This window comes from Nerophis ophidion, linkage group LG12 (genome assembly GCF_033978795.1).
Source record: "Nerophis ophidion isolate RoL-2023_Sa linkage group LG12, RoL_Noph_v1.0, whole genome shotgun sequence".
NCBI lineage: Eukaryota > Metazoa > Chordata > Actinopteri > Syngnathiformes > Syngnathidae > Nerophis > Nerophis ophidion.
This window is the reverse complement of record NC_084622.1, coordinates 56,709,554-56,735,331: the sequence shown is the minus strand read 5'-3', so window position 1 is coordinate 56,735,331 and position 25,778 is coordinate 56,709,554. Positions and strand designations below refer to the sequence as shown.

The window sequence follows — 25,778 nt, the reverse complement described above, 5'->3', positions numbered from 1 at the left end:
GCAGCAGTGTACGGAGTTGAGATCAATTTAAAAAAAAAAAAAAGTAAATAATAGGGGTTTAAAAGGAAACAAAATAGAGACTTGGCGTCACGGTGGCAGAGGGGTTAGTGCGTCTGCCTCACAATACGAAGTTCCTGCAGTCCTGGGTTCAAATCCAGGCTCGGGATCTTTCTGTGTGGAGTTTGCATGTTCTCCCCGTGAATGCGTGGGTTCCCTCCGGGTACTCCGGCTTCCTCCCACTTCCAAAGACATGCACCTGGGGATAGGTTGATTGGCAACACTAAATGGTCCCTAGTGTGTGAATGTGAGTGTGAATGTTGTCTGTCTATCTGTGTTGGCCCTGCGCTGAGGTGGCGACTTGTCCAGGGTGTACCCCGCCTTCCGCCCGATTGTAGCTGAGATAGGCGCCAGCGCCCCCCGCGACCCCGAAAGGGAATAAGCGGTAGAAAATGGATGGATGGATGGAAAATAGAGACTTGAGTCACCCTAATACCCCCCGCCCCCCGTCCCAGAGAGGAGTTGTACAGTCTAATGGCGTGTGGGACAAAGGAGTTCTTGAGTCTATTAGTCCTGCACTTGGGATGAAGCAGTCTAGAACTGAACAGGCTCCTCTGGCTACTGATAACACTATGCAGAGGGTGACTGGCATCATCCAGGATGCTCACTAGTTTGTCAACAGTCCTCTTCTCTGCCACCGTCACCAGTGAGTCCAGTTTCATTCCCATTGTAGAACCGGCCCGCCTGATCAGTTTCTCAAGTCTGGAGCTGTCCTTCTTAGATGTACTGCCCCCCCAGCACACTACCATGTAGAACAGAACACTGGCAACCACAGACTGGTAGTACATCCACAGGAGTTTTCTACAAATGTTGAAGGAGAATGTCCAAAACTGGCAGATATATGCGGTGGTCTTGTTACACCGTGATTGCACTCAAGATACCAACAATTTAATTTGGATTTTTGATAGTTAATTACCGTAAGAGTGGCGCTATAGTCCTCTTATCCTCATCTTAATGGATGTTTCCAGATGTTCCGATTGAAGCCTTCAGAAAAGACTGGATAGTTCTTAGGAATATTATTTTGATTTGTGTGGTGTACACTGCATCCAAACTTTAAGTGCAATATAATGTTTCCTCTTCTGGGCGCTGGACTTGTTCCAGCCTTAGAGGCGCGTAGGAACAAAAGTTGATGGGGAAATATACAGAGGCCAGATTTCAATCAATGTTTACTTATGTAGCCCTAAATCACTAGTGTCTCAAAGGGCTGCACAAACCACTACGACATCCTCGGTAGGCCCACATAAGGGCAAGGGAAACTCACACCCAGTGGGACATCGGTGACAATAATGACTATGAGAACCTTGGAGAGGAGGAAAGCAATGGACGTCGAGCGGGTCTAACATGATACTGTGAAAGTTCAATCCATAATGGATCCAACACAGTCTCGAGAGTCCAGTCCAAAGCGGATACAACACAGCAGCGAGAATCCCGTTCACAGCGGAGCCAGCAGGAAACCATCCCAAGCGGAGGCGGATCAGCAGCGCAGAGATGTCCCCAGCAGATACACAGGCAAGCAGTACATGGCCACCGGATCGGACCGGACCCCCTCCACAAGGGAGAGTGGGACATAGGAGAAAAAGAAAAGAAAACGGCAGATCAACTGGTCTAAAAAGGGAGTCTATTTAAAGGCTAGAGTATACAAATGAGTTTTAAGGTGAGACTTAAATGTTTCTACTGAGGTGGCATCTCGAACTGTTACCGGGAGGGCATTCCAGAGTACTGGAGCCCGAACGGAAAACGCTCTATAGCCCGCAGACTTTTTTTGGGCTTTGGGAATCACTAATAAGCCGGAGTCCTTTGAACGCAGATTTCTTGCCGGGACATATGGTACAATACAATCGGCAAGATAGGATGGAGCTAGACCGTGTAGTATTTTATACGTAAGTAGTAAAACCTTAAAGTCACATCTTAAGTGCACAGGAAGCCAGTGCAGGTGAGCCAGTACAGGTATATATGTATGTATATATGTATATAAAGGTATATACAGTATAGGCGTAATGTGATCAAACTTTCTTGTTCTTGTCAAAAGTCTAGCAGCCGCATTTTGTACCAACTGTAATCTTTTAATGCTAGACATGGGGAGACCCGAAAATAATACGTTACAGTAATCGAGACGAGACGTAACAAACGCATGGATAATGATCTCAGCGTCTTTAGTGGACAGAATGGAGCGAATTTTAGCGATATTACGGAGATGAAAGAAGGCCGTTTTAGTAACGCTTTTAATGTGTGACTCAAAGGAGAGAGTTGGGTCGAAGATAATACCCAGATTTTTTACCGAGTCACCTTGTTTTAACTCAGAAATATTACAAAAAACAAAGGGTAAAAACAAAAGGCGGTCTCGGTGGAGGTTCAAAACTTGACTATGAAAACTAAAACTTGCACAGAGGCAAAACTATGGACAACAAAAACGAAAACACTTACGGTGACCGAGAAAGAGCATGGATCATTGGCATGGATAACATGGGTGTGTAGGAGGTGACTGCCTGGCAACAACAGGCTTAAATAGTGCTGGGGTGCTTTGAAAACAGGTACGTGAGTTCAAATGAATCAGGTGCGTGAGTTCAAACTAATCAGGTGCGTGAGGCGTGAGGACAGGTGAACTGATTGGTAGGCTTGGAAACAAAACAATGGAGTGAAAAAACAGAAACTTTTGGAGTCAAAAACAAAACAGAACTGTCAGGCTTGGACTTGGATTTGGTTTACTCCTTCGATGCAGAGAGGATACGGGACGAGCCAAACAAGAGTGTAAGTACATGGTTTATTTGAATACTAAATACAAAAATAATCAAACTAAGGGCGCTCACAAAGAGGAAACAGGAAAACAAAACACCTGCTCGATGGCATGAAAGACAATAAACTATAAACTTAAACTTGCACTGTGGCAGAACTATGTACAACTAAAACAAAAACACTTACTGTGACCGAAACAAGGGGCATGGATAGCAGGGTGCGTAGCAGGTAATCGTGAAGGCATGAAGCAGAAAGCAAATAGCAAAGTTCCCAGAATGATGAACAGAAAGCAAATGACTTAAGTACTGGCTGTGGTAATAGAAAACAGGTGTGAGAGGCTGAGGATCGGGGCGCGACTTAAGGGGACCAGGTGGAAACTAATAGGTTGGCATGGAAACAAACTAAACCAGGAAGTGCAAAACGTGACTGAATGTCCAAAATCAAAACATAACATGACAAAACAAAACATGATCCATAGGTGTGACAAGAACATAACTAAACAGAACATGATAACAAAGACATAACAGCTACAAACTAAAAAAAAAAAAAAAGGAAAATGGACTGCAAGTCGAGGGGCCACCAAAAAAAAACAGATATAAATCATGATGGGTGTACAAGTTTTTGATCTAACCAACCAATCATCATGGAAATCCTTGTTGATTGGTTGGTTTACAAATGATGAGTCACAATTGGCTAACTTTAGGGCTAAACATTAAAGACTGGGCAATCAGCGGCAAGATAGGGTGGCTCAATCAAACCAGGAAGGAAAATCATGACAGACAAACGCGCTTGGCCACATGCCAATAAGGTAGTCGGAGACAGAGGGAAGCTTCAAGCTGACGACCCCCCAAAAAAATCATACTGGCAGAGAGATTATTTGTGCAAATGTTTCTTTTAGTGATGACGTACTTGAAACCCACAATAATGGCCATGTTTAGACACATTAGCGAAAATCCATCCATCATCATCTTCCGCTTATCCGAGGTCGGGTCGCGGGGGCAACAGCCTAAGCAGGGAAACCCAGACTTCCCTCTCCCCAGCCACTTCGTCTAGCTCTTCCCGGGGGATCCCGAGGCGTTCCCAGGCCAGCCGGGAGACATAGTCTTCCCAACGTGTCCTGGGTCTTCCCCGTGGCCTCCTACCGGTTGGACGTGCCCTAAACACCTCCCTAGGGAGGCGTTCGGGTGGCATCCTGACCAGATGCCCGAACCACCTCATCTGGCTCCTCTCGATGTGAAGGAGCAGCGGCTTTACTTTGAGTTCCTCCCGGATGGCAGAGCTTCTCACCCTATCTCTAAGGGAGAGACCCGCCACACGGCGGAGGAAACTCATTTCGGCCGCTTGTACCCGTGATCTTATCCTTTCGGTCATGACCCAAAGCTCATGACCATAGGTGAGGATGGGAACGTAGATCGACCGGTAAATTGAGAGCTTTGCCTTCCGGCTCAGCTCCTTCTTCACCACAACGGATCGGTACAACGTCCGCATTACTGAAGACGCCGCACCGATCCGCCTGTCGATCTCACGATCCACTCTTCCCTCACTCGTGAACAAGACTCCTAGGTACTTGAACTCCTCCACTTAGCGAAAATACCACGGCCAAAAGCTTCGTGTTAATTGTACTTGGTAAACCAATAATTTTTACTCTGTAAACCAACAGCCAAACTGCTTTTGACATCTGAGACGTCTAACACAAATCTAAGAAGTCACATTAAGTTGAGTTCATGAAATGTTTTACTGCCCATAACTATTATCAACCGTCCCCAAACAAAACACAAGTAATTGTACTTATTTTTCAAGATCTACACAGCTGTTCTTTTTATTTACTGCAGGCAAAGAAAATGAATTACAATGTAGGAGTGTGCCAAAGAAAAGGCAAACTAAAATTAATACATACATTGAGGTGTGGGGACCCTCTGAGGGTGCTGTCGGGTGTCTCCAGCTAAATGACAGATAGTTAATAGTAAAGTTAAAGTACCAATGATTGTCACACACACATGTGGTGAGATTATCCTCTGCATTTGACCCATCACCCTCACCTAAGGGGTGATGGGCCGTGACAATTCCAACATTTGATGCTGAGTGCCAAGCTGGGAAGTAATGGGTCCTATGTTTATAGTCTTTGGTATGACTCGGCCAGGGTTTGAAGTCTTGACCTACCGATCACAGGGCGGATACTATAACCCTTACCGGGTTCCATTTGTACACTCTCCGTTACAACAACATTGATATCATACATGTGGGTCCATAGATAGAAATGCCATTAAATGGGGTCTGTGGCTTAATGCATATCAAACTGGGGGTCCTTGAAATTAAAACGGGTGATGTGGGTTCTTCCGAGGATGTTTTAGTCGTAATGATTTGTGCAGTCCTTTGAGACATTTGTGATTTGGGGCTATATAAATAAACATTGCATTGGTCATGAGCTTTGGGTCATGACCGAAAGGATAAGATCACGGGTACAAGCGGCCCAAATGAGTTTCCAGGTCTCTCCCTTAGAGATAGGGTGAGAAGCTCTGCCATCCGGGAGGAACTCAAAGTAAAGCCGCTGCTCCTTCACATCGAGAAGAGCCAGATGAGGTGGTTCGGGCATCTGGTCAGGATGCCACCCGAACGCCTCCCGAGGGAGGTGTTTAGGACACGTCCAACCGGTAGGAGGCCACGGGGAAGCCCCAGGACACGTTGGGAAGACTATGTCTCCCGGCTGGCCTGGGAACGCCTCGGGATCCCCCGGGAAGAGCTAGACGAAGTGGCTGGGGAGAGGGAAGTCTGGGTTTCCCTGCTTAGGCTGTTGCCCCCGCGACCCGACCTCGGATAAGCGGAAGATGATGGATGGATGGATGGATAAATAAACATTGATTGATTGATTGATTGATAATCACTGCTTGAGCCGTTTTATCTTTAAATCCTCTCTTATGGGGGTCCCTGGTGTATCTTTTCAAATGGAGGTCCGTGGAGATACCGAGTCTTAACTGAATACGTGGTGTTGATGTGGCAAGCTACTTTTGCCATGCAGCTTGTAGTGTAGTTTGCCTTACAATTCTCCGAGGATACATTCCCCTGTAGCTTAACTACATTCAATCCACAGTAAATAGTATTTTGTCTTTCTACTACATTCTTTAACTAGAGGGTTCATGATTCGATCCCCAGCTTCCGCCATCCGAGGCACGTCCGCTGTGTCCTTGAGCAAGACACTTCACCCTTGCTCCTGATGGGTCGTAGCTAGAGCCTTGCATGGCAGTGTGTGTGAATGAGTGAATGTGGAAATTGTGTCAAAGCGCTTTCACTACCTTGAAGGTAGAAAATCCTCTATACAAGTATAACCCATTTATCATGTCGACTACAAGAACAGGGACAGGAACGACACAAAAAAATGATCCAGTCCGACAGAGTCAATATTCAACAATGGTGGGACCTCAATAAAGCTGCCATACTTTTTTGCTGAACCACTTTGACCAAATGTTGATTTGGAGATTGACATACTGAGTTTACAACATTAGCAAAGCATATTTTACCACATGAAGGAACAATAACATACGATATATGACTAATAATTGATCGCCACAGAAGACGCAGACAATATCAAGCAATACAGTAGATGTCATTCATTGATGATCCAATCCAATCCAATCCACTTTATTTATATAGCACATTTAAACAACAATAACGTTTCCAAAGTGCTGCACAGCCGTGTTAAAAACAATTGTAAAAAAAAAAATATATAAAAACAATAAAAACAATATAAAAACAAATATGATTAAAAACTATTTTAAAGGGTAAAATCAATTAAAACAGTAAAATAGAAATCAAAGTGTATAAAAAACACAGAGGACAACAGAGGACCACACAACTCACGTAGTGTTAAAAGCCAAAGAATAAAACCAATAAAAACAATACAAAAACAAATATGATTAAAAACTATTTTAAAGGGTAAAATCAATTAAAACAGTAAAATAGAAATCAAAGTGTATAAAAAACACAGAGGACACCAGAGGACCACACAACTCATGTAGTGTTAAAAGCCAAAGAATAAAACCAATAAAAATAATATAAAAACAAATATGATTAAAAACTATTTTAAAGGGTAAAATCAATTAAAACAGTAAAATAGAAATCAAAGTGTATAAAAAACACAGAGAACAGAGGACCACACAACTCACGTAGTGTTAAAAGCCAAAGAATAAAAGTGGGTCTTAAGACGAGACTTAAAACACTCCACTGTGGAAGCAGTTTGAACATGGAGGGGCAGAGTGTTCCAGAGCTTAGGGCCGACCACAGAGAAGGCCCTGTCTCCCCTGGTCTTAAGTCTGGTCTTGGGCACCACGAGCTGGAACTGGCTCTCGGACCTCAGAGCGCGCGCAGGAATGTAAATTTGGATGAGGTCCGAGATATATTGAGGTGCCAGTCCATGTAAAGATTTAAAAACAAACAGCAATGTTTTAAAATCGATTCTAAAATGAACATTAATGATGATTAATATGTCTTGAAATACAGTATTTTGGCTTAGATTCCTGGAATGGGGGTCTTTGTGTGGAATTTGCATGTCCTGCGTGGGTTCCTTCCGGGTACTTCCACCCACCTCCAAAGACATGCACCTGGGGGTAGGTTGATTGGAAACACTAAATTGGCCCTAGTGATGTCGGATGAGGAGGTGGCGACTTGTCCAGGGTGTACCCTGTCTTCTGCCTGAATGCAGCTGGGGATAGGCTCCAAAGGAACAAGCGGTAAAAAAATGGATGTATGGACAAGGTGTGTTAGTTTTATTACTAGAGCGTTTATTTATTAATTCATTTGTATCCATTTTATTTGACCGAGTTGTTGTCATGATCTGTCCCTGGTTGTCTTCTGTTATTGTCCCCATGTGCTCATTGGTGTCCTGAGTTGCACCTGTGTCTTGCTCCACCCCTCGTTTTCTCCAATTAGCTCTCTTCTTCCTCTTGTGTCTAGTCAGGTGTATTGAGTTGTCTAATTAGTCTATGTATTTAAAGTTGAATTACCAATGATAGTCTCTCACACAGGCTTCACGGTGGCAGAGGGGTTAGTGCGTCTGCCTCACAATACGAAGCTCCTGCAGTCCTGGGTTCAAATCCAGGCTCGGGATCTTTCTGTGTGGAGTTTGCATGTTCTCCCCGTGACTGCGTGGGTTCCCTCCGGGTACTCCGGCTTCCTCCCACCTCCAAAGACATGCACCTGGGGATAGGTTGATTGGCGACACTAAATTGGCCCTAGTGTGTGAATGTTGTCTGTCTATCTGTGTTGGCCCTGTGATGAGGTGGCGACTTGTCCGGGGTGTACCCCGCCTTCCGCCCGATTGTAGCTGAGATAGGCGCCAGCGCCCCCCGCGACCCCGAACGGGAATAAGCGGCAGAAAATGGATGGATGGATGGAGTCTCTCACACACACACACTAGGTGTGGTGAAATTATCCTCTGCATTTGACCCATCTCCTTGTTCACCTCCTGGGAGGTGAGGGGAGCAGTGAGCAGCAGCGGTGGCCGCGCCCAGGAATCGTTTTGGTGATTTAACCCCCAATTCCGACCCTTAATGCTGAGTGCCAAGCAGGGAGGTAATGGGTCCCATTTTTATAGTCTTTGGTATGACTCGGCCGGGGTTTGAACTCAGGAACTACCGATATCAGGGCGGACACTCTAACCACAAGGCCTACTGAGCACTGACATCAAATGTTGATCGTGGTGAGCACTGTTCCATGCTAGTCATTATTTTCATGCACTTGTTTTTGTTGCTGTTTTTCATTCCTTGCAATTAGATACAACTCACCTTGCCGCCACATTTGACCGTGAAAATTGTATTCTCGTGTTACCTACAGTGCTCGTATCGTTGAATTAAATCAGCGTTTCTCAAAGTGTGGGGCCCGCCCCACTGGTGGGGAATAGAGACATCAATCAATCAATCAATCAATGTTTATTTATATAGCCCCAAATCACAAATGTCTCAAAGGACTGCACAAATCATTACGACTACAACATCCTCGGAAGAACCCACAAAAGGGCAAGGAAAACTCACACCCAGTGGGCAGGGAGAATTCACATCCAGTGGGACGCCAGTGACAATGCTGACTATGAGAAACCTTGGAGAGGACCTCAGATGTGGGCAACCCCCCCCCCTCTAGGGGACCGAAAGCAATGGATGTGGAGCGGGTCTAACATGATACTGTGAAAGTTCAATCCATCGTGGCTCCAACACAGCCGCGAGAGTTCAGTTCAAAGCGGATCCAAGACAGCAGCGAGAGTCCCGTCCACAGGAGACCATCTCAAGCGGAGGCGGACATGACAGGTGGGGCGCGAGGAACGGGAGGGAATTTCACTTAAAACATTTTTTTTTTTTTTTATTATATTCTTAGATTTTTTTTTTTTACGACCCCATTTTCTATACAAACTGTAAATCACTTTGTGATTCTGTCTGTGTATATAAATTGATGTAAATTACTTATTTTTCCTGTGGGCTTTAAATTTCTAGGTAGGAGCGAAAGTTTGACGGACGCAACAGTAACCGATGGGGGCGGGACTAAGCGGAACGAACTTTTGCGTGGATGGGTAGCAGGCTAATGTGTGGACCACAATTACACAAAATGGATAAATTGGCTTCTCACCCTATCTCTAAGGGAGAGCCCCGCCACACTTTGATTGATTGATTGATACTTTTATTAGTAGATAACACAGTACAGTACATATTCCGTACAATTGACCACTAAATGGTAACACCCCAATAAGTTTTTCAACTTGTTTAAGTCGGGGTCCACGTTAATCAATTCATGGCGGAGGAAACTCATTTCAGTCGCTTGTACCCGTGATCTTATCCTTTCGGTCATGACCCAAAGCTCATGACCATAGGTGAGGATGGGAACGTAGATCGACCGGTAAATTGAGAGCTTTGCCTTCCGGCTCAGCTCCTTCTTCACCACAACGGATCGGTACAACGTCCGCATTACTGAAGACGCCGCACCGATCCGCCTGTCGATCTCACGATCCACTCTTCCCTCACTCGTGAACAAGACTCCTAGGTACTTGAACTCCTCCACTTGGGGCAGGGTCTCCTCCCCAACCCGGAGATGGCATTCCACCCTTTTCCGGGAGGAACTCAAAGTAAAGCCGCTGCTCCTTCACATCGAGAGGAGCCAGATGAGGTGGTTCGGGCATCTGGTCAGGATGCCACCCGAACGCCTCCCTAGGGAGGTGTTTAGGGCACGTCCAACCGGTAGGAGGCCACGTGGAAGACCCAGGACACGTTGGGAAGACTATGTCTCCCGGCTGGCCTGGGAACGCCTCGGGATCCCCGGGAAGAGCTAGACGAAGTGGCTGGGGAAAGGGAAGTCTGGGTTTCCCTGCTTAGGCTGCTGCCCCCGCGACCCGACCTCGGATAAGCGGAAGATGATGGATGGATAAATAAACATTGATTGATTGATAATCACTGCTTGAGCCGTTTTATCTTTAAATCCTCTCTTATGGGGGTCCCTGGTGTATCTTTTCAAATGGAGGTCCGTGGAGATACCGAGTCTTAACTGAATACGTGGTGTTGATGTGGCAAGCTACTTTTGCCATGCAGCTTGTAGTGTAGTTTGCCTTACAATTCTCCGAGGATAGTTTCCCCTGTAGCTTAACTACATTCAATCCACAGTAAATAGTATTTTGTCTTTCTACTACATGCTTTAACTAGAGGGTTCATGATTCGATCCCCAGCTTCCGCCATCCGAGTCACGTCCGCTGTGTCCTTGAGCAAGACACTTCACCCTTGCTCCTGATGGGTCGTAGTTAGAGCCTTGCATGGCAGTGTGTGTGAATGAGTGAATGTGGAAATAGTGTCAAAGCGCTTTCACTACCTTGAAGGTAGAAAATCCTCTATACACGTATAACCCATTTATCATGTCGACTACAAGAACAGGGACAGGAACGACACAAAAAAATGATCCAGTCCGACAGAGTCAATATTCAACAATGGTGGGACCTCAATAAAGCTGCCATACTTTTTTGCTGAACCACTTTGACCAAATGTTGATTTGGAGATTGACATACTGAGTTTACAACATTAGCAAAACATATTTTACCACATGAAGGAACAATAACATACGATACATGACTAATAATTGATCGCCACAGAAGACGCGGACAATGTCAAGCAATACAGTAGATCCAATCCAATCCAATCCACTTTATTTATATAGCACATTTAAACAACAATAACGTTTCCAAAGTGCTGCACAGCCGTGTTAAAAACAATTGTAAAAAAAAATAAATATAAAACCAATAAAAACAATTATGATTAAAAACTATTTAAAAGGGTAAAATCAATTAAAACAGTAAAATAGAAATCTGGGGAAAGGGAAGTGGCTGGGGAAAGGGAAGTCTGGGTTTCCCTGCTTAGGTTGTTGCCCCCTCGACCTGACCTCGGATAAGCGGAAGAAGATGGATGGATGGATGGATAAATTGGCTGCATATAGAGTTGCTCAATGCAAAAAAAGCACACAATTGCTGAGCAGGTGATTCTCCCCGCTGCAATAGACATGGTGTCAGTCATGCTTGACGAGACAAGCGCAGCAAAATTAAAAGCTGCGAGACGTATATGCGACATTGCAAGTGATCTTGAGGAGCAACTCGTAGACGAATTAAAAGAATGTTGTTTTGCTTTACAAGTGGGACGAAGCTACTGACAACATACGTCCGCTTTGTGAATGGCGAGTCACTGTGAGAGGATTTGCTGTTTTGCAAATCCATCCATCCATCCATCCATTTCCTACCGCTTATTCCCTTTCGGGGTCGCGGGGGGCGTTGGCGCCTTTCTCAGCTACAATCGGGCGGAAGGCGGGGTACACCCTGCACAAGTCGCCACCTCATCGCAGGGCCAACACAGATAGACAGACAACATTCACACTCACATTCACACACTAGGGCCAATTTAGTGTTGCCAATCAACCTATCCCCAGGTGCATGTCTTTGGAAGTGGGAGGGGCCTATCCCCAGGTGCATGTCTTTGGAAGTGGGAGGAAGCCGGAGTACCCGGAGGGAACCCACGCATTCACGGGGAGAACATGCAAACTCCACACAGAAAGATCCCGAGCCTGGATTTGAACCCAGGACTGCAGGACCTTCGTATTGTGAGGCGGACGCACTAACCCCTCTGCCACCGTGAAGCCCTGTTTTGCAAATACATAAAAATAATAGAGCCAGTGCTGATGAGCTGTTAAAGATAATGGACAGTTTCCTCAAGGAACACAACCTTAAATGGGAAAACCGTGTGGGCTTTTGCTCTGATGGCGCACAGACCATGGCAGGGTCAAAGAAACGAGCTGCAGGGTCTAATAAGGAGGGTTACGCCAAATGCGGATTGGACACACAGGGAAGCACTGGCGTCAAGGCAGCTCAGCCCCGAGTCTGCATTCGCCGGAACTTGGGTGGGTGTACTTTTTTAACCGCTCTCACAATGTAACTCGTAAAACAGTTTTGTGAACATACATGTCATTTTTGTTTATAAATGATAAATGGTAAATGGGTTGTACTTGTATAGCGCTTTTCTACCTTCAAGGTACTCAAAGCGCTTTGACACTACTTCCACATTCACACACACATTCACACACTGATGGAGGGAGCTGCCATGCAAGGCGCCAACCAGCACCCATCAGGAGCAAGGGCGAAGTGTCTTGCTCAGGACACAACGGACGTCACGAGGTTGGTACTAGGTGGGATTTGAACCAGGGACCCTCGGGTTGCGCACGGCCACTCTCCCACTGCGCCACGCCGTCCCTTTATCATAACATTTGTTCAGTTTATGTAAGTAATATTTCACAGTTCTTGGATGGTTTTGTGAACCTTATTTCGTCGAGTGTTGTATTGTATGACACAGCAACAAACACCTTAGCTGCCCGTTTGCCTAATGCAGGGGTGTCCAAACTTTTTCCGGAAAAATTTAAGCATTTTGATATTTTTCATTTTCAAACCTTAACAAAATATATGGATTTTTTTTTAATCCTTAGGGCTCCTGGGGAGCATAAGAGGGTCCCAGTCACTAAAATGTTAAAAAATACGTCAAATTATTATTATATTTTTTTATTTAATGTGTACAGTAAATCTCTATATCAACTTGAGGTTGATATAAAGTAAAACAAAAAAAGTTTTATGCCCTTTCTGTCAAAGACAACTTTGTGAACGGGACACCCGCTGCTGTGTTGGATCCACTTTGGACTGGACTCTCGCGACTGTGTTGGATCCACTATGGATTGAACTTTCACAGTATCATGTTAGACCCGCTCGACATCCATTGCTTTCCTCCTCTCCAAGGTTCTCATAGTCATCATTGTCACCGACGACCCACTGGGTGTGAATTGTCCTTGCCCTTATGTGGGCCTACCGAGGATGTCGTAGTGGTTTGTGCAGCCCTTTGAGACACTAGTGATTTAGGGCTATATAAGTAAACATTGATTGATTGATTGATTGATAAAACTGAAATATGCAGTATTTAGATAGATAGATAGTACTTTATTGATTCCTTCAGGAGAGTTCCTTTATTTAGCAATTAAAGCCCTCAAAGATCGATAATGCAGGACATTATTGATTTTAATTATTTTATATTTTTGAGTAATCACAGTGAAAAGTTAAATAAAATCCTACTAAATATATATATAAAAAAAAAAGGCAGCTCAGCCTCGAACTCAATGAAGTTTTAACAGATGTGAGCGCGGTAAATTTTTATCAAAACACGAAAAAGTGGCACTTTTAGTTTATTTATTATTGAACTTGATGCAAGTTATTTGATTTATTATTGAACTTGATGCAAGTTATTTGATTTATTATTGAACTTGATGCAAGTTATAACACTTTTATTTGATTTATTATAGAAGTTGATGCAAGTTGTACCACAGCTGCACAGTTATTTTATTTATTATTGAACTTGATGTTATTTTATGTTGTTGAGTTTGAATGTTTACAGCTTGATGTTACTTGATGTTCAATACATTTGAAAATGTTAAGCTTGGCATTAGCGATGGGGGCAGGTGGGGCTTGAAAACTCCCCCTTTTCCAAAGTGGGGGATGACAAAAAAAAGTTTGAGAACCACTGAATTAAATATTTTATTTTTTTAAACTTATTTTCCCCAATATTTTCTTTTCATTTGGATTCATTAATTTTTATTCATTGCCACGTTTACTTTTTTACGTGGCTATAGAGTTTTGGACTCTTTAATAGCTTAATAACTCATGTATTTGAACTACTTTACATGCCGTGTTTGAAAAAGCTCCTGTGTGTTCCTAAATGTGTGCAGTACTGACTGAAAGACATATTCTGCCTCCATTTAGAGTATCTGTTCCCTACAGTGTGCTGGATCAATATATATATATATAAATATATATATATATAAATATATATATATATATATATATATATATATATATATATATATATATATATATAGAGATGTGTATGCATATATGTGTATGCATATATATATATATATATATATATATATATATATATATAAATAAATAAATAAATAAATGGGTTGTACTTGTATAGCGCTTTCTACCTTCAAGGTACTCAAAGCGCTTTGACACTACTTCCACATTTACCCATTCACACACACATTCACACACTGATGGAGGGAGCTGCCATGCAAGGCGCCAACCAGCACCCATCAGGAGCAAGGGTGAAGTGTCTTGCTCAGGACACAACGGACGTGACGAGGCAGGTTCTAGGTGGGATTTGAACCAGTGACCCTCGGGTTGCGCACGGCCACTCTCCCACTGCGCCACGCCGTCCCTATATATATATATATATATATATATATATATATATATATATATATATATTATATATATATATTATATATATTATATATATATATATATATATATATATATATATATATATATATATATCTATCTATCTATATATATATATATCTATATATATATATATATATCTATATATATATATATATATGTAAATATAGTGTATGTGTCAACATTTTAAACACAAATTATCAGTAATTGTTGAGACATACAGGAGATGTAGGATTAAAACAGCTCTGCCTCCTTTGAATCCTTTTTAGACCTGTTGAGTTGCATGAATATAATCAGGTTTACTCAGGGTCGGACTGGGCGATATATCGATATACTCGATATAACGCGGTTTTGTCCCTGTGCGATATAGAAAATGACTATCGTGGATATTCGAGTATACATTCTCACGCAGTTGCTTTTAGCTGCGGGCATTACACTACATACGTTTCCAACTCTTTCTTGTCTCTCCTTCTTGCAGAGACTTAAACAAGCGCAGTTTCTTACACACGTCACATACTGTCAAGCGGGCAACGTCACATGCTCCGACAAAGCAGATAGGTAGCGACATGGTAACATTAGCTGTGATGCTAACGGTAAGGTGCGGGTGGTAATAAGAGAGAGAGAAAGTGTGAATCTGGTAAGAAATGGAGGAAGAATTAATTACAAAGAAAAACAGCACGGGGTCTATCGTCCGGCGGTGGTTTGGCTTCAAGAAATATGTTCAATATTTATGCGGCAAAAGTGTTGCTACAAAAAGTAGCAGCACTGCTAATATAGCATCATTCGAAAAGTCACCTGCTGGAGAATAAGGAGTGCTTGAAACTGTGCATGTCAACATCTCCACCAACAAAATGCCAAAGCAACTATTTCCACATGTACACCGTATTAAAAAAAAGTGAACAGAAGGAGATAACAATATGCAGAAACCTATGATGCAGCTCATTTTTATTTGACAGTTAATGACATTTCTTGTGTGACATCATGCACAAAAGTGCACTTTATTTGTTTTTAACTATTGTAGTGGCGTTCTGTACAAAAAGTGCACTTTAATTTATTGTTGTTTTGATATGTCACCTTAGTGACATCATGCACAAAAGTGCACTAATGGCTTGTTTTAAAATGTCTCTGACAATCTTGCACTTTCTGTTTATGAAATGAAATGAATATTTGTGCCACTGCTTAATAACTGTTTAATAAATACAGTTTTGCTTAATTGGTAAAAGTTGTGCACTTTTTGTTTTTAACTACTGTAATGGCGTTCTGTACACAAAGTGCACTTTAATTTAGTGTTGTTTTGATATGTCATCTTAGTGACATCATGCACAAAAGTGCACTAATGGCTTGTTTTAAAATGTCTCTGACAATCTTGCACTTTCTGTTTATGAAATTTCATGAATATTTGTGCCACTGCTTAATAACTGTTTAATAAATACAGTTTTGCTAAATTGGTAAAAGTTGTGCACTTTATTTGTTTTTAACTATTGTAGTGGCGTTCTGTACAAAAAGTGCACTTTAATTTAGTGTTGTTTTGATATGTCACCTTAGTGACATCATGCACAAAAGTGCACTAATGGCTTGTTTTAAAATGTCTCTGACAATCTTGCACTTTCTGTTTATGAAATGACATGAATATTTGTGCCACTGCTTAATAACTGTTTAATAAATACAGTTTTGCTAAATTGGTAAAAGTTGTGCACTTTATTTGTTTTTAACTATTGTAGTGGCGTTCTGTACAAAAAGTGCACTTTAATTTAGTGTTGTTTTGATATGTCACCTTAGTGACATCATGCACAAAAGTGCACTAATGGCTTGTTTTAAAATGTCTCTGACAATCTTGCACTTTCTGTTTATGAAATGACATGAATATTTGTGCCACTGCTTAATAACTGTTTAATAAATACAGTTTTGCTAAATTGGTAAAAGTTGTGCACTTTATTTGTTTTTAACTATTGTAGTGGCGTTCTGTACAAAAAGTGCACTTTAATTTAGTGTTGTTTTGATATGTCACCTTAGTGACATCATGCACAAAAGTGCACTAATGGCTTGTTTTAAAATGTCTCTGACAATCTTGCACTTTCTGTTTATGAAATGACATGAATATTTGTGCCACTGCTTAATAACTGTTTAATATATTTGCAGTTTTGCTAAATTGGTAAAAGTTGTGCACTTTTTGTTTTTAACTACTGTAGTGGCGTTCATTACAAAAAGTGCACTTTAATTTAGTGTTGTTTTGATATGTCACCTTAGTGACATCATGCACAAAAGTGCACTAATGGCTTGTTTTAAAATGTCTCTGACAATCTTGCACTTTCTGTTTATGAAATGACATGAATATTTGTGCCACTGCTTAATAACTGTTTAATAAATACAGTTTTGCTTAATTGGTAAAAGTTGTGCACTTTTTGTTTTTAACTACTCTAATGGCGTTCTGTACAAAAAGTGCACTTTAATGTAGTGTTGTTTTGATATGTCATCTTAGTGACATCATGCACAAAAGTGCACTAATGGCTTTTTTAAAAATGTTTCTGACAATCTTGCACTTTCTGTTTATGAAATGACATGAATATTTGTGCCACTGCTTAATAACTGTTTAATATATTTGCAGTTTTGCTAAATTGGTAAAAGTTGTGCACTTTTTGTTTTTAACTACTGTAGTGGCGTTCATTACAAAAAGTGCACTTTAATTTAGTGTTGTTTTGATATGTCACCTTAGTGACATCATGCACAAAAGTGCACTAATGGCTTGTTTTAAAATGTCTCTGACAATCTTGCACTTTCTGTTTATGAAATGACATGAATATTTGTGCCACTGCTTAATAACTGTTTAATAAATACAGTTTTGCTTAATTGGTAAAAGTTGTGCACTTTTTGTTTTTAACTACTCTAATGGCGTTCTGTACAAAAAGTGCACTTTAATGTAGTGTTGTTTTGATATGTCATCTTAGTGACATCATGCACAAAAGTGCACTAATGGCTTTTTTAAAAATGTTTCTGACAATCTTGCACTTTCTGTTTATGAAATGACATGAATATTTGTGCCACTGCTTAATAACTGTTTAATATATTTGCAGTTTTGCTAAATTGGTAAAAGTTGTGCACTTTTTGTTTTTAACTACTGTAGTGGCGTTCATTACAAAAAGTGCACTTTAATTTAGTGTTGTTTTGATATGTCACCTTAGTGACATCATGCACAAAAGTGCACTAATGGCTTGTTTTAAAATGTCTCTGACAATCTTGCACTTTCTGTTTATGAAATGACATGAATATTTGTGCCACTGCTTAATAACTGTTTAATAAATACAGTTTTGCTTAATTGGTAAAAGTTGTGCACTTTTTGTTTTTAACTACTCTAATGGCGTTCTGTACAAAAAGTGCACTTTAATGTAGTGTTGTTTTGATATGTCATCTTAGTGACATCATGCACAAAAGTGCACTAATGGCTTTTTTAAAAATGTTTCTGACAATCTTGCACTTTCTGTTTATGAAATGACATGAATATTTGTGCCACTGCTTAATAACTGTTTAATATATTTGCAGTTTTGCTAAATTGGTAAAAGTTGTGCACTATATTTGTTTTTAACTACTGTAGTGGCGTTCTGTACAAAAAGTGCACTTTAATTTAGTGTTGTTTTGATATGTCACCTTAGTGACATCATGCACAAAAGTGCACTAATGGCTTGTTTTAAAATGTCTCTGACAATCTTGCACTTTCTGTTTATGAAATGACATGAATATTTGTGCCACTGCTTAATAACTGTTTAATAAATACAGTTTTGCTTAATTGGTAAAAGTTGTGCACTTTTTGTTTTTAACTACTCTAATGGCGTTCTGTACAAAAAGTGCACTTTAATGTAGTGTTGTTTTGATATGTCATCTTAGTGACATCATGCACAAAAGTGCACTAATGGCTTTTTTAAAAATGTTTCTGACAATCTTGCACTTTCTGTTTATGAAATGACATGAATATTTGTGCCACTGCTTAATAACTGTTTAATATATTTGCAGTTTTGCTAAATTGGTAAAAGTTGTGCACTATATTTGTTTTTAACTATTGTAGTGGCGTTCTGTACAAAAAGTGCACTTTAATTTAGTGTTGTTTTAATATGTCACCTTAGTGACATCATGCACAAAAGTGCAATAATGGCTTAAAAAAGGAAATAATTCAAATGCAGTTAATTAAGCAAAGAACAACAAAAGCTGAGAATTAGGAGACACAAAAAATCCTTACTGCTGTACTTCCTCGGTAATTTAATCACCAGGAAATAAAGAGCAGATGTTGATGAACACTTTTGGACACAATAGCTCCAAATTAAGTTAACACCTCGTAATTGTTTTTTGGCTCTTCACTTATTAAATATGACCTTAAATATCTGCATTCCACTCAACAAAACATTGGTGTTAAACATTCACACCTATTTAGTCCTCTCAAGATGGTATTTTGTCTCTTGCATTCAAGCCATGGCATGTTTTTTATGTCTCATAGAAAACTTAAACTGCAGAATGTTCTCAAGGCAAATCAGGGTCTGAGTCTACCACTTTGCTATTGTAGTCTCATACAAAGGAGACATCAAAATGGTATTTTTTCCCATTCCAGTGACAGTTCAGTTTGCATTATTGGAGGCAGCGTAATTATTTTGTGAAATGTTAAAACCGGAGAATAAATCTTGTAGTCAGTGATGTCGCTACGGCTGCTGCTGTAATTGCATGGTGAATGACTTCTGACCCAGCGTTCATACAAAACTATCCTACTTATGTACTTCCATTATACAGAGGGACAAAAAAGTATTTAGTCAGCCACCGATTGTGCAAGTTCTCCCGCTTAAAATGATGACAGAGGTCTGTAATTTTCATCATAGGTACACTTCAACTGTGAGAGACAGAATGTGACCAAAAAATCCAGGAATTCACAATGTAGGAATTTTAAAGAATTTATTTGTAAATTATGGTGGAAAATAAGTATTTGTCAACCATTCAAAGCTCTCACTGATGGAAGGAGGTTTTGGCTCAAAATCTCACGATACATGGCCCCATTCATTTTTTCAATAACACGGATCAATCGTCCTGTCTCCTTAGCAGAAAAACAGCCCAAAAGCATGATGTTTCCACCCCCATGCGTCACAGTAGGTATGGTGTTCTTGGAATGCAACTCAGTATTCTTCTTCCTCCAAACACGACGAGTTGAGTTTATTCCAAAAAGTTCTTATTTGGTTTCATCTGACCACATGACATTCTCCCAATCCTCTGCTGTATCATCCATGTATCCATTTTGGTATAAACTCAACTCGTCGTGTTTGGAGGAAGAAAAATACTGAGTTGCCTCCCAGGAACACCACACCTACTGTGAAGCATGGGGGTGGAAACATCATGCTTTTGGGCTGTTTTTCTGCTAAGGAGACAGGACGATTGATCCGTGTTAAGGAAAGAATGAATGGGGCCATGTATCGTGAGATTTTCAGCCAAAACCTCCTTCCATCAGTGAGAGCTTTGAATGCTTGACCAAATACTTATTTTCCACCATAATTTACAAATAAATTCTTAAAAATTCCTACAATGTGAATTCCTGGATATTTTTTTTTCCACATTCTGTCTATCACAGTTGAAGTGTACCTATGATGAAAATTACAGACCTCTGTCATCATTTTAAGTGGGAGAACTTGCACAATCGGTGGCTGACTAAATACTTTTTTGCCCTACTGTATCTTCCAACAGTGTGTGCAGGTGCATGGAGTTATCATTGCTGGCATATGAATATAGTGCTGTTCAACATTAGTAAACATGTTGTGAAGAAAACCCCGATGGAATAATGTCTTAGACGCTGCCTGATAAGTTTAACAATTAATGAAGGGCTTTTTACGATCGGGAGTTAAACCACAATAATTGTGGGATGATTCAAAATCTGTCTGAAGCCATTGTGAAATATTCAACAGCTTTGTTCGGTGCGGTTTTAGGCTTAAGATTTTGAATTTTGCATGAAGTCGGGCGATGGGGGACGAGGCGGTTGATTACCACAGGCTTTTGACACCCGTACGCTTTTAAAAATGATGCGGAATAATACACAGATCTGGGTGTGATTGCAAGTTTCTGTCCATAAAAAAATTGCATTGTTGGATAATGAAATTGATAGAAGAAGAAAAAAAAATAGTCTTCAACACTTCTGTAATATGCAAAGAAATAAATAAAATGTCTGACACTCACAATACGCAGCAAGGATGTGGCTGATCTGAAAGGGGACCTAGGATGATTTTAATCACACACTTTCCTTGTGGTCCACATGCACACTTGCCAACCCTCTCGATTTCCCCGGGAGACTCCCGAATTTCAGTGATCCTCCCAAAAATCTCCTGGGGCAAACAGTCCCCCGAATTTCTACCGATTCCCACCCGGACAACAATTTTGGGGACGTGCCTTAAAGGCACTGCCTTTAGTGCAGTGGTTCTTAACCTGGGTTCGATCGAACCCTAGGGGTTCAGTGAGTCGGCCTCAGGGGTTCGGCGGAGGTCAAAACACACCCGACTCTTCGTGTAAATGCAAACTTTTCCCTATCGGCGTATTACGGACACGGCAACAGCTGACTAAATTTGCAGGTGTGTAATTTGTTGTGAGTTTATGCACTGTCTTAATTTTGTTGTTTGAAGAAGGTGATGTTCATGCACGGTTGATTTTGTGCACCAGGAAAAAAAAAAAAACATGGTAACACTTGAGTATGGGGAACATATTCACCATTAATTAGTTGCTTATTAACATGTAAATTGTAACATATTGGCTCTTAACTAGTAATTAACTACTAATTAATGCCATGTTCGGCATGGCCTTATAATAACCCTAAACCCTCTAACCCTGACTCTAACCAAATAACTCTAAATTAAAGTCTTTATTACTTAGAATATGTTCCCCTAGTGTCCAAATAACTCTAAATTAAGTCTTTGTTACTTAGAATATGTCCCCCATCCTAAAGTAATACCAAAAACATGTAACTTTGTCTTGAATTAGAAAAAAAACACATTTGAACCGAACGGGTTTGGTCCCTCCAACAAGGTTAAGAACCACTGCTTTAGTGTCATCTACAACCTGTCGTCACGTCCGCTCTTCCTCCGTTCAAACAGCATGCCGGCCCAGTCACACATTAAATGCGGCTTTAACACCCACATCAGAGATTGCAAGGCTTACTTGATCTACAGCCATACAGGTCACACTGAGGGTGGCCGCATAAACAACTTTAACACTGTTACAAATATGCGCCACACTGTAAACCCACACCAAACAAGAATGACAATCACATTTTGGGAGAACATCCGCACCGTAACACAACATAAACACAACCGAACAAATACCCAGAACCCCTTCCAGCACTAACTCTTCCGGGACGGTACAATATACACCCTCTGCTACCACCAAACCCCGCCCACCTCAAACCCACCCCCAATCTCCCAAATTCGGAGGTTTCAAGGTTGGCAAGTATGTCTAGATGATTTGTGTTATGATCCGGTGCCGGATCATAGTTTATATTGGGTTTTGATTCAATTGTTTAAGTTTTGTTTCAGCACCCCTGTTTTGCGTTTTCTTGGTTGCCATGGGTGCTGATTATGTTCACCTGACTGATTAGTATTCAGGGCGCTCACCTGTTCCCGAGCACTAATTAGAGAGCTAATTAGTCCTGCTTTCCCCTCTCACTCAGTCTGGTGCTGTTGTTTGCTTTACGCAACTGCTACGTTGGATTTTTTCTAGTTCCCTGTGTGTGTCTTACGCTAAGTCCTGTCTCAGTGTTTTCCTTGTGAGCAATTCCGCTAGCTTTCCTTGTGTTAGGCTTCTGTTGGTTTGTTCCTGTCGTTGTTTTATGATTTATGGGAATAAATAATTTCCTACCTGCACGCTGTCTCCGGAGTTCCTGCTGCATCGTCGGAAGAACGATCGGCATATCACCATGCCTCATCCCCGTTACAATATGTCGGATATGCTTTGTCGTAAATTTTGCACATATTTTGCTCCACAGACCTTTTTTTGAGTGTGTTTGCAAGATGTTTGACTCTGGAGGCGTTTCAAGATTGTAAATGAAACCACCTCACCCGCACCCACTACAAAAGTACCAATTAATATTTGGAGAATGTACAATGTTTAAATATATATCTTGAGGTCAACACAGCATTTTTTTTCCAGACATGGTTTAAAACAAAATTTATAAACCTATAGATCGACTTAGACATGGTTTGGGCCCCTTTTCTAATGTCTAAATAAGTACATCCACCGAGTAGCCAGATTGCAAACCCCAGCGAACTGAGGCATCCAAAAAACTGCGGGTATGCACACGCCAAAATAAATACCCATTATAATGTGATGCTTTGACATTGTTTAACACAAGTATTCAACACTGTAAGAACATGTATACATCAGAAAATATTAAATCCATCATAGGTCCCCTATACTGTAAATAACGTTGAGTTACCACATTATTATACAAAACCCAAAACCAACTAAGTTGGCACATAGTGTAACTCGCAAATAAAAACACAATACAATGATTCGCTAATCCTTTTCAACCTATATTCAGTTGAATAGACTGCAAAGGCAAGATAATTAACGTCCGAACTGTAAAACGTAGTTCCATCCATCCATTTTCTACCGCTTATTCCCTTTCGGGGTCGCGGGGGGCGCTGGCGCCTATCTCAGCTACAATCGGGCGGAAGGCGGGGTACACCCTGGACAAGTCGCCACCTCATCGCAGGGCCAACACAGATAGACAGACAACATTCACACTCACATTCACACACTAGGGCCAATTTAGTGTTTTATTTATGTATACATAGATACATCTGTCATCTCTATCTTTTTTTTTTTTATATATTTTTTATTTATTTTATTTATTTTTTTAAATTTATACTACCATATTGTATATGCACCTTAGGAGGAGCTGCTCCAATTTCGTTGTTCTTTGAACCTGTTCATTGCAATAATGACAATAAAACTCTATTCTATTCTATTCAATCAACCTATCCCCAGGTGCATGTCTTTGGAAGTGGGAGGAAGCCGGAGTACCCGGAGGGAACCCACGCATTCACGGGGAGAACATGCAAACTCCACACAGAAAGATCCCGAGCCTGGATTTGAACCCAGGACTGCAGGACCTTCGTATTGTGAGGCAGACACACTAACCCCTCTGCCACCGTGAAGCCCGTAAAACGTAGTTATTTTTTGCAAATATTAGCTCCTTTGGAATTTAATGCCTGCAACATGTTTCCAAAAAGATGCCAAAAGCAGGCAAAAAAGACTGAGAAAGTTGAAGAATACTCATCACACTTATTTGGAAAATCCCACAGATGAACAGGGAATTATGATTGGGTATAAAAGCCCCATCCTAGTCATTCACAAACAAGGACGGGGCAAAGGTCACCACATTGTGAACAAATGCGTGAGCAAACTTGCCGAACAGTTTAGGAAAAACATTTCTCAATGAGCTATTGCAAGGAATTTAGGGATTTCAACATCTATGGTACGCAATATCATCAAAAGGTTCAGAGAATTTGGAGAAAGCACCGCACGTAAGCAGCAAGGCTGAAAACCAACATTGAATGCCCGTGACAAGTCGCCCCCTGCATCAGAAAGCGTCATCAGTGTGTAAAGGATATCACCACATGGGCTCAGGCACTTTTCAGAAAACCACTGTCTGTAATTACAGTGTGTCGCTTCATCTGTAAGCGCAAGTTAAATACAATGCAAAGCGAAAGCCATTTATCAACAACACCCAGTAACGCCGCCGCCTTCGCTGGGCCCAAGCTCATCTAAGATGGACTAATGCAAAGTGGAAAACTGTTCTGTAGACGGATAAGTCCACATTTCAATTTGTTTTTGGAAACTGTGGATGTTGTGTCCTCGGAACAAAGAGGGAAATAACCATTTGGATTGTTCTAGGCACAAAGTTCAAAAGCCAGCATTTGTGATGGTATGGGGGTGTATTAGTGCCCAGGGCATGGGTAATTTACACATCAGGTTTTGGAGCAACATTTGTTGCCACCCAAGCAACATTATCATGGACGCCCCTGCTTATTTCAGCAAGACAATGCCAAGCCACGTGTTACAACAGCGTGGCTTCATAATAAAAGAGTGCGGGTACTAGACTGGCCTGCCAGTCATCCAGACTTGCCTCCCATTGAAAATGTGTGGCGCAATATGAAGCGTAAAGTACGACAACGGAGACCCCGGGCAGTTGAACAACTTAGGCCAGGGGTGTCCAAAGTGCAGCCCGGGGGCCATTTGCGGTCCGCAGCTAATCGTTTACCGGCCCGCCACACATTCTGCAAAAATTGAAAAATTGATAGTGTTGCAAAAATTAAAGAAAACATTTAAAAACAAGTGGAATGAGGTGGAATCTAATGAGAAAAAGTGGCAATGTTGACACAAGGCTGCCATGCAGGCAATTTTTTTTTACTTTTGTCTTTATTTTCTTCTTTTTTCCATAGCTCCAAAAAAAAAAAAAAGGACAAAAAAATCAATTTTATAATGAATTATTACTTAAAAATTATCACTTTAAAATGTTTTATGTGGAAAAAATATTGCATATGTTGTGTGGTTGCCATATAAAAACATCAAAGTTTTGACAAAAGAGTATAAAACAAAAAAAATACAAGTTCAAACTTAAAAGCAACAGATATATCGGAAGTTGATCTTGAAATTTAAGTGTTGAACGTAAAAAAAGAAATAATGAAAATGTATCGCTTTATGAGTGGGGAACCTTTCGGATCTCAAATATATTTAGTAGGATTTTATTTAACTTTTCACTGTGATTACTCAAAAATATGAAATAATTAAAATCAATGGTGTCCTGCATTATTGATCTTTGAGGGCTTTAATTGCTAAATAAAGAAACTCTCCTGAAGGAATCAATAAAGTACTATCTATATATCTATCTATCGATCTATGTATCTAAATACTGAATATTTCAGTTTTACTATAAAAAACAAGGTTGTCTTTGACAGAAAAGGCATAAAACCTTATTTGTTTTACTTTATATCAACCTCAAGTTGATATAGAGATTTACAGTAAGCTTTAAATAAATAAATAAAATAATAATTTGACTTATTTTTAACATTTTATTGACTGAGTCCCTCTATGCTCCCCAGGAGCCCTGAGGATTAAAACAAAAAAATCCATATATTTTGTTATGGTTTGAAAATGAAAAATATCAAAATGGCTTAAATGCTTAAATTTTACC

At 40.8% G+C, this 25,778-nt stretch overlaps 1 protein-coding gene across 2 annotated transcripts in view; it reads right to left on the bottom strand.

The window, feature by feature from the left end:
* The window catches only part of LOC133563617 (neural-cadherin-like), a 487,520-nt gene that overhangs the window by 229,737 nt on the left and 232,005 nt on the right, over positions 1-25,778 (bottom strand). The gene's annotated exons all lie outside the window — the stretch shown is intronic.